At 40.8% G+C, this 10,992-nt stretch overlaps 1 pseudogene; it reads left to right on the plus strand.

The window, feature by feature from the left end:
• Positions 1-2,247: 2,247 nt before the first annotated feature.
• On the plus strand, positions 2,248-8,266 carry LOC148027989 (uncharacterized; annotated as a pseudogene).
• Positions 8,267-10,992: the final 2,726 nt, after the last annotated feature.

Consider the following 10,992-nt stretch of genomic DNA (forward strand, 5'->3'; position numbering starts at 1 on the left):
GAAATTGGTGTATATACACTTTATTAGTCCCAAGTCCTCAAATAGCAACGGAAAAGTGTTAGTAGAGTGTCATCCAGCAATCCCCCATTACATTTTCTTTCCAAATGAGTTCGTATATCTAATTTTTATACTTGTTAATTCCTAACATTTAGCTTCCGTTTTCTTTAAAGATGGACTCATGCCAAATAACAACAATTTCCTTGCTAAGATGTGCAACTAGCAAATATAACTTCCTAGTAATTTGAGCATCGAAAGAAACCTTTCATGAATTTAGCTATTTACCATGATTTGTTGCGAAAGGAATAAGACTAATGGTGCAAGATATAATTTCTACACCTTAGGAATATATTACTATAGTAAATGGTTAATCTTGCTTGTAATTTTATAATGCTTGATGCAATTTGAAGAAAGCTAAGTTGTATACATTGTCATTCATAAGCTAAACTCCTTCGTTACAAATAACTCGAACAAATATATCCTATCCTTAACAAATTTTCTTTGCATGATCGACTTAAAACCGAATTAAAGCCAAGAGAAAAAAAAAACCTGGTTTTGGGGTGAGATATCCACATGGATACTGGGGGCTGACCCTTCCACAGCTACACCTTGGACTTTCTTCGGCGGCATCGTAGTTCGAATGTGAGATAGCCTTTTTCTCTTTCGTCTGGAATTCCACTCTCTTTTTGGATCCAAAAAAAGTTTATGGGGGAGTGGTTTTTGCAACCATGGAACCCTTGTAGGATTTTGACTTGGGGTAGACGGAATAGAAAGCACTTATTTGTAGAAAACACTTATTCTCCTTCCTTCCCTTTCTTTTATCTTTTTCCCACTCTTTCTCCTTCACTCCTTCTTTTCACTCCCTCTACCTTTCTCCCTATCTTTTCTCTCACAGCTACTTTTCCCCTACGGGATATCATACGAGGCCATGATGATGAATTGGATTTTTAGGACATGGGAGTGTGTGGACACCAGCTTGTTTGATAAGACTAAGAACACAAAGCTCAACTAAGAGAGCACATGCACAAAAAGATCTAAAAAGTGAATGAAGGAATTAATGCAAGATAATGGAAGTCTGCAAGGTAGCCTAAGGACAAAGTAGGCCTATGGGTGTGACTTGAATAGTCTAAAGAGCTAAGAGGGGGGAAAAGAAACAAGGTCTTAGGGGGGAAATTAAAACCGGGAGGGGAAACAAGGGGGCTTAGGGGGGGGATTTAAACTTGGGGGGGGGGGGGGGGGGAAGAAAAAACAAAGGGCCTTATGGGGATTAAAACCAGGGGGGGAAACAAGGGCCTTATAGAACCTCAAGGGGGGAAATTCCGGGGGGGGGGGGGAACAAGGGGCTTAGGGGGGATTAAACCCGGGAGGGGGGGAAAACAAAAGAGGGTGAAAAGGGGCTTAAGGGCCCCTTGGAAACTTCCTCTCCTAGGAAGCTTCCACGCCACGTGGATGCAGAAGACCATCAATAACTTGGGTGGCAAATTGATGACCCTCCCTCAGTCGTCACAGCAGACCACTCCCTCCACCTCCCGTCTCTCCTCACGGCAAAGGCCTTCACTCCCACACGCATTCAACGGCATCTCCTCCTGGCGGTACAGCAGGTAGTAGCAACCTTCCGTCCCCTATTTCTTACGACTTCCGCCTTTCATTTTCATAGCGGCCCCCTCTGCCTCGTTTAAATAGTGGAAGGGAGGGGGATCTTTCCTCACGGCGTGTCATCACGCATGGTCCCCCTCCCTCCTAAGGCTCCACCAAGGAGCTTATAGCTCCTTCTATTCCCCTCCCCCTCCAGCCAACTGGAGGGATAAGGGGGGAATAAAAAAATTTCCATAAATCCCATTTATTTCCTTAACGAGGATTATTACACCATTGTACGAAGGTTGCACATACTCCCTTCTACTTGCATCTCTCGAGATACTGAACTTACAAACCATTAATGGATGGAGTAATGCTAGCTTGAATGCATTATTGAAGTATGTATCATTTGATATTAATTTATAAATGCTTCTAGACAATATTCGCAGTTTGTTAGCTCTATTTGTAAATTATATGAGGTTATTGTCACAAATGCTTCCAAATGGAAATAAATTACCAACTAGAAGGGAGCAAGCAAGGCGTTTCTTGATATCTCTTGGAGGTCTCGATTACGTTAAAATCCATGCATGTGTCAATGATTGCAACTTATTTCGTGGGGATCATGCATCTGCACGACAGTGTCCTATTTGTGGTGAACCAAGATACAACCGGGAGATGAAATTAATGGATGTGCCTCGTAAGGTTTTGCAACATTTTCCTATTATTCCACGTATTCAACTTATGATTAAGTGTGAATCTATTACGAGACTCATTTCATGGCATGCTAATCACCATTAAAGTGATGGAAATTGGAGAATTCCTTCAGACACACCATCTTTAGACAATTTGTGGCCTACTTTTAAAGAAGGGCCCAAAAATTTGAGATTTGGTCTAGGATTAGATGGAATAAATCCATTTGGCATCAAAAGCACCTCATATAGTGTATGGCCAGTGGTATTGGTGAACTATAATATCCCTCCATCCATGGCAATAAGAAAAGGACATGTAATGTTGTCCCTTTTGATTCCTGGAAAACACAAAGTAAAAAACATGGACGTTTACTTAGAGCCTTTGATGGAGGATCTAGAAATGCTATGGAGAGGTATTGAGGTGCAAGATGTGAGTGCATCATTGTCCTCTAGGTATTTCACTTTAAAGGGTATGTTGTTGTGGACCATGCATGACTTTCTAGGCTATTGAGAGTGTTCAGGTAGTTGCGTACTCTATTTTATTCATTCTTACCCTTAATCAAATATATGTCATCATTAACCCACTTGTTTCTACTGGTTTAACTACATTAGGATATCATGCATGTCCAATTTGCAGTCCCTCTCTGGTTTCTTCTAGACCGACACACTTGAAGAAGATTATCTATGACAATCATCACTGTTTTCTTCCTATTGACCACTCCAAATATGAACCCCCCACTAATGGAATAACTCCACAATCTCTGACCATTCAAGATTGGAAGGACACTTGGACACACGCCAATGATGATCCTCCACTCGACATGAGTCGGTAACTAGTTTACTTCTTTTGTTTGTCTTTAAAATACACTCCATTATGAGAATGAGAAATAATATATTGTTTGTGCCTAAGATTGTCTATATTTTTTCATCTCCCATATTGGACTGAACTCAAGATCAATCACCTGTTGGATCCCATGCATATATTCAAGAATGTGGCCTCTACATTATGGGATCACTTAATCAGGGCTCATGATTTTGTCAATGTAAGGGAGGATTTACGTAGCATTGGACGTATGAGATGAGCTTGCGGACCCAGAGGAAAGATTGAGTTACCGCGTGCACCTTGGATGTTGTCGAAGATCGAAGAAAAGATAGTGAAGCAGCATATATGGAGCTTTCAAACTCCCACAGGATATATGAGATGCCTCAAGGGAGCCTTCATAAAGAAAAAGAAAAGAGATGTGGAGCAACGATCTAGTTTGAAGTCTCATTATTGGCATAAAATGATTCAGGTAATGATTTTTATAGCCATAAATATATTAATTAGTGGAGTAACTATGTAGACTAATTAACAATGTATGAATATTTACATATAGTTCATCATTCCTACTAGCATATCCCATTGTGTTTCAAAAGATGTACATGATATCATTTACAAGATGGGTGAGCTCACGAGGTATGTATACATTATACTTATTTTTTAGTTTAGATATTACATACATCATGTGGTAAACCTGCTTGAATTTATGGACAAAACTAATCATCCTTCTCAATTGCATGTTGGTCGATTTGTGAGTTTGAAGGAAATCGATCCAAATACATTGCAAGAGGCTCGAGTATTGTCCATTGAGGTGGTTTATTTGGGGGAGAAAACTTTTCCTCGCTCCATTTTGACTACTCAAGTACACTTACTCAAACATCTGATTGATGAGATCACAATTTGTGGGGTAGTTCATGCAAGGTGGATGTTTTCTCTAGAGCACTTGATAAAAACCCTAAAATATTTTGTAAGGCAAAATGCATGGCCCGAGGGAAGCATGGATGAGGATTGGTTAGTGTAATCATCCCTTGTACAAATCTCTGAATATCTTACTAAAGTGGACCCCTCTTTACCATGACTATGGAAAGATTATGCAGATTTGAGGATGACCTCTATAATACCTCAAGGAAAAGGAATGAGAAAAGTGATAATGAAATAGGAACTTCGTAAGTTAAATGTATTTTGTGTGCTTAACAGCAAAGTAATGAGCAAATGGGTGACACTATATAAAGAAGAAAGGGCAATAAGAGTAAGCGAAAGGCAAGCATTCCATGCTAGACATGGACATAATGTCCCATATCTAGAACATTTAAGTGTGCTTCCACGTTATATTGATATAGATTGGTTACATGAAGAAATGGAGAAGAGCACGAGGTTTCTTATCAAAGGTGAGACATACTTATAATTAAATTATCTTTAGTTATATATGATACAATAATTTCACATGTTTCATCTTTAACTAAATCATTAATATGATCTCAACAATGTACTACTAGTGCACATTGTTCAATGCTATTCGGTGTGAAAGCAAACATTTTTGAACTCAACGTATAGATGATAAGAGAAATACCCAAGATTGTGGTATCCTTGCAAACTTCCAGAATACCAATGGCACCATGGAAGGTTATTGTGGCTTCATCCAAGATATTTTGAAGCTTGACTTTAGGCTATTTTTTATATATGTACTAGATGTGAAGTGGTTTAAATAATTAGTAACAACCGGTGAGCATTGCACAATTAGATGTTATCCAAGCGGTTTTGTAGTGATTGACTCTACAAAATTTCACCAAGGCAAGAATGACACATTTGTACTACCTCAACAATGCAAGCAAGTATATTAGAAGTTATGTATTTTAATATATATTACTTCTTGATACATTCTTAAAATACAATAAATATCTAAGTTGCTTACTTTTTGTTTTTTAAATGTAGGTTGTGTATCACCCAATGGTAAACAATAACCGATGGTGGTACGTCATCCCCATATCTAATCATTCAAAACCAATATATGGCAAAGCTACCAACATAGAGATAGAGGATGACAATCCAACAATCAATGATGATGTACATGATGATGCCATGATCGATGATATACATAATGCAGTGCAAGATGATCCCCACGAGGATGTTCAAGGAAGCACAAAGAAGAGGATAACAATATGGTTGCAGATGATGATGAAGAAATTGAGCATAGCAATACATCTGATAGTGGGATAGACTTATTTGTTTCATTGCCTATTGGTAACATAGACCTAGAGGTAGATAGTCTAGCAAGGGCTGATCTCATTGAAGATAAGATTGATCATTCATTGTAGCATAATTAGCTTTGAATGATTGGATGTATATTTGTAATACTCAGAAATAACTAAAATATCAATTAAGAGCCGTTTACTTTTGTGATACATATAATGTTTGTCGTGTTATAGTATTAGAATTGAATGCGCACATCCAAAGAACAATGCACCAAGATGCACAAAGAAGTACAATTGGGTAAGCTATATTAGACCACAAAGAAGTAAAGTTGGTAATGTATTAAAAAAATACTGGCTGTTAAGATGTTTAATCATATTTAGGGACTTTATGAGAAATGAAAAATCTGTGCGTTTATTTTTGCATCTATAAGTGCATTTAAAAACGTGGGTATATAGACATGTTTTTCGCATCTATATACTAGCGCCAATAGAAACACTGATAAACGCGTCCGCTATTTCGCGTGTACAGTGCATGTCTATAGGGCCTTTCTCTTGTAGTGAATGCAGACCTTAGAGAACGTATCATACTCGTCGGAGTGCAAATAGACTTGACTATTTACTTCACAATGTGCTCTTCTTTAGTGGACAGAACCCAAGGAGCATGAGGTAGCTGCAAGCAACCATCAGCACTCGAATGTGGCCAAAGGCCTCCATCTTGCCTACCTCCTTCAAATCCATTCATGCCCCTACAATGTCTCTCTTTCCTATGATATGGTCCCATAGCAAGCTGCCCACCTTCTTGAAAATATGCATGGGATCTAACAAGTGGTTGATCTGTAAGTGGGTCCAATATGGCAACTTGTAGAAAATTGAGAACCGTGGCATTCGGTTTGGATGTGACTCCGTATGGACCATTTTCAACTCATACCAGCTTTGGGCATTCATACATGCTGAAGATCGTCCAAGAAAACCTTCCCTGAGTTTTTGACACTCTGATAAGAAAGTGGCATGTCCTTGATATACCATCTTTTTCATGGTTTTTGACCTTCGGGATTCTAATTGTAGCCCACACAATGGACATGCATGATAACTTGAGATAACCAGACTTGTCCCAACACCTCTATCCAGTGAATACAAACTTGAATGAGCTATGATAGATATTACCAACGAGAATGGAAGCCTACTTACCTGAGCACTCATCGAATCCCGCAAAGTCATGCATGGTCCACATAAGAATGGCTCGAATATTTGCAGACCATCGACCATCATGCTTGCTCATATCTTGCACGGTGACCCCCTCCTCCCACAAAATCTTAAGCTCATCGACTAATGGACGAAGATACACATCCATATTTTTGACTTTGTAGCGGCCGGGAACGAGCTGCTAAGGATGAGATGTACTTTCTTCGTAGAAAGCCATGGAGGGATATTGTAGTTGACAAGGACTATAGGCCACACATTGTAAGAAGTTGAGCGCAGATCGAATGGGTTCACACCATCCATAGCAAGACCGAATTGAAGATTCCTTGGCTCTTGGGTAAATCCTGGGAAGGTAGAGTCAATGTGGCTCTATGCATGTGAATTCACTGATATTCATTGAACTCCATCTGTGGACTTATTTTGCGCATGCCACGTTATCAAGTTCACCATGCTGGACATACAAAACATATGGTTTATGCAGGGGATAAGCAGAAAGTATCTAAGAAATTTTTGAGGGATAGTTTGCCCTTGCAAGTCCTGTTGATACCTGTGAGCACCACACTTTGGACATGTCTCCATAGTCTCGTATTCTCCTCGAAACAATATGCAATCATTGATACATACATGGATGTTGTTGTAGTCCATGCCAAGCTTTCGTAAAATATGTCGTGCATCATCACGAGACTCAGCCATGGTATTTGCAAGTGGTAATATATGATACTTCAGTAACTTGAAAAAAAATTATAAAACACCTTGAAAAAGCACAAATGTTTTTAATGATATTGCCGAAAAGAAATCAAGGAAGCGTACGTACAAGATACATAAACAACTCGATCACACTTGCATTGCTCCACCCGTATTTTGCTTGCACACTTAGGAGTACAAGCAGTGTGTTCAGACAAGATACTTGGCACCCATCATATAATGGTATGGATACTTCCTCTCTAAGCGGATCACAAGGCTCAACATCCATGGGCATCAATGCATTGATCATTGCCTCCATCTGAGGCTCGAAGATTGTAGATAAGTCTAGAAGGCTACCTATCTCCTCTAGTATTGACCGTATAGATTGGGTAGTACCTTCCAAGTGGTAGATTGGCTCAGGTACCTTCCAAGTGGTAGATTAACGTATGTCGGAGTGTTCCCATCTTTTGGTATGGCAGCGGACCTCACCGGACCTCGCCACCACTCTCTCTTTGTTTTTTATCCATTCATTCTCTTCTCTCCCTCCATATCTCTCTCTTTTTCTCTTTCTTTATTATGTTGTATGTTTATTCCCTCTCTCTCGTTACTTCTTTCTTTTTCTCTTTCTCTCCCTCTCTCATTTCCTTTAACAAAACATCTCTCTCTCTCTACTACTACCACTACCACTACAATAAATAAGAAAAGAAGAAAAAACAACAACAACAACAACTACTACTACTACTACAATAACAACAAATAAAGAAAAGAAGAAAAAACTACAACAACAACAACAAACAAGAAAACTAAAAAACAATAAACAAGAAAAGAAAAAAAACTACTACTACTACTACAACAACAAACAAGAAAACTACTATTACTACTACTCGTACTACTACTACAATGTAACATTCCCAAATCTAAACCACACATTTCGCATACGAATCTCCTCTTAGTAGGCTAAAAGGTTAGGATAATAGAAAAAAAAATTAATTAGTTATTCCTCTCTCCTCCAGCCGACTGTCATGCTGGAGAAGGGAATAGTAATGGCCACAAAGCTGCTTGCTGGACGCCATGGGACGGCGGATGAAGGCATGCCCGATGTCGCGTAGGGGAGGGAGGTACCTCTCCTTCTCCCTATAAAACCCATGGCTATGGATTTTTGGAGGAGAAAGGGAAGAGTCGAGAACTCTAACACTGCCGTTGGTCGCTGTTGTGGAGCAAGAGGGTTGATGCTGGCCGTCGAGAGGGAGGAGCCAAGACGCTACACTGCCATGAGTTGGGAGAGGCCCACATCGCTGCCAACCGAGAAGTGGAGTGTTGGTGGGGAGAGAGGAGGACGGACAGACTTCCGACATTGCCACTAGGAGAAGAGAAGGCATCGCATTCGCTGCCGTAGAGTCGTGGTGGAAGCGTGTGAGAGAGAGAAAGTCGACGCCGGTGCAGAAATCGGGTCTTCTTCTGCGCCTCCATTCCTTCCATGTGGGGCTTCCACAACCCTTTTCAGAAGCTTCAGAAGCTTCTTAGGAAGCTTCTTAAGACTCCTAAGAAGCCCCCCTTCATATGGCTCCTTAAGCCCCTTTTCCCCCCACACAAAATTCTTCCTAAGGGATCTTTCATACCCTTTCCCCCCCCACACAAAATTCCTCCTGTTTGCCTTTTTATACCGTTTCCCCCCCCCCCCCCCCCCACATGTCAAGATTGTGGGAGAGAAGGAAGGAGTCTCGCTTGAAGCTTTCTTGCTTGCACAATGGGGGAAGACACACAAGGGTGGAGGCTGAAAACAGTTTTCCTCTTCTTAGTTGTGTAAGCCAAAAGAACTCAAGTACAAAGAAATAGAAGAACCCTAGATATGGGTCTCAAACCAAACTCAACTAACTAAGGTGGCATACTAACTGAGCCACAAACTAGAGTAGATAAGGATAGCTATCATGTAGCTATTATTCATGGGCGGTGTACCAACCGCATCTGCAACTGACAAGTCGGTGACATAAATACACAACGGTCACCCTGGCGTATCACGAGTGGAGCTCGATATCTCAACACTCCCCCTCGAGCTCAATCCCAATTCCTGCACACCAAGCAGGTCTCTGAACTTGCGCAGCTTCTCTGCGCCCAATGCCTTCGTGAATATGTCAGCTACCTGATCCTCTGTGCTGACATAAACTAGATCAATAAGACCTAGTAAAACCCTCTCTCGCACATAGTGATAATGCACCTCAATGTGCTTTGTTCTAGCATGATAGACTGGGTTATTTGCCAAGTGTATACTACTCATGTTGTCACAATAAATGACAACTGGCCCATCTGTAGACTGATGCATATCATAAAGTAGCTTATGTAACCAAGCTACCTCACATGCAGCCATTGCTGCACCCCTGTACTCAGCCTCTGTGCTCGACAAGGCAACTGTAGGCTGTTTCTTGCTGCTCCAAGTGACTGCAGCACTCCCAAAAGAGAACACATATCCACTGGTAGATCGTCTATCAGAAATGCTACCAGCCCAATCAGCATCAGTGTATCCATGTAACTGTATCTGAACCCCAGTCTCATAAAATAGTCCATACTGCAATGTGGACTTCACATACCTGAGTATGCGTCTAGCCGCATCCAAATGTGGTTTCCTTGGAGCCTGCATAAACTGACTTACCAATCCAACAGCATAGCTCAAATCTGGCCTGGTAATAGTCATATAAATCAAACTTCCTACTATGCGTCTGTACATAGTAGGGTCTTCCAAAAGCTCACCTGTATCTGTGCTCAGCTTCACATTCTGCTCCAAAGGAACTGAAATAGGCTTACAGCCTGTCATCCCATATTTGGACAGCATGTCCAATCCATACTGCCTCTGCAAGAGCTGTATCCCACTTGGTGATCTGATCACCTCAATGCCCAAGAAATAACGCAGCTCTCCCAAATCCTTCATCTCAAACTTCTGCTTCAATAGCATTTTCACATGAAGGATATCTTCATCACTGTCACCTGTCATAATCAGATCATCAACATAAATGACAAGTAGCATAATACCTTTCTCTGTTTTTCTCACATAAAGTGAGAAATCTGCCTTGGAAATCTGAAAGCCAATAGTGACAAGATACTGTCCTATCTTGTCAGACCATGCTCTAGGTGCTTGCTTCAAGCCATACAATGCTTTCTTCAACCTGCAAACAAACTCAGGATGAACAGCATGCACATAACCTGGTGGCTGCTCCATATAGACCTCTTCTTGCAAATCACCATGCAAGAAGGCATTCTTTACATCCATCTGATGTAAAGACCATCCCTTTGATGCAGCCATAGCAATGACTGCTCTTACGGTTGCCATCCTTGCAACCGGACTGAATGTTTCTTCATAGTCAATACCATATGTTTGTGCATACCCCTTGACTACTAATCTTGCCTTGTATCTGTTTACAGAACCATCTGCATTGTGCTTCACCTTATAAACCCACTTACAGCCAATTGCATTCTTACCTTTAGGCAAAGGTACTAACTCCCATGTAGCATTTGCTTCCAAGGCATCCATTTCTTCATCCATGGCTTTCTCCCATTTTTCTTTTCCCATGGCTTGCTCAAAAGAAGTGGGTTCTGGTTCCTGTATCACTTTGACCATATATGCATAGTGAATGGCTGTAAATCCATCATATTTCAGCCTATCCACAGGATACCTAACTCTGGTAGACCTGCGCAAAGTGGGTTCACTCCCAGGTGCTCTCAAAACATCCCTGGTCTTCCTTACTCCAGGTGTAACAATAGAAGGAATACCCAACTCATCATCAATGCTCTGTTCTGAGCCACTGGATTCACCATCCACATAAGAGTGACCTGCATTCATATC

The sequence above is a fragment of the Lygodium microphyllum genome, chromosome 12 (assembly GCF_053477565.2).
Source record: "Lygodium microphyllum isolate KBCC chromosome 12, Lygodium_microphyllum_v1.1.10, whole genome shotgun sequence".
In the NCBI taxonomy this organism is placed as follows: Eukaryota; Viridiplantae; Streptophyta; class Polypodiopsida; order Schizaeales; family Lygodiaceae; genus Lygodium; species Lygodium microphyllum.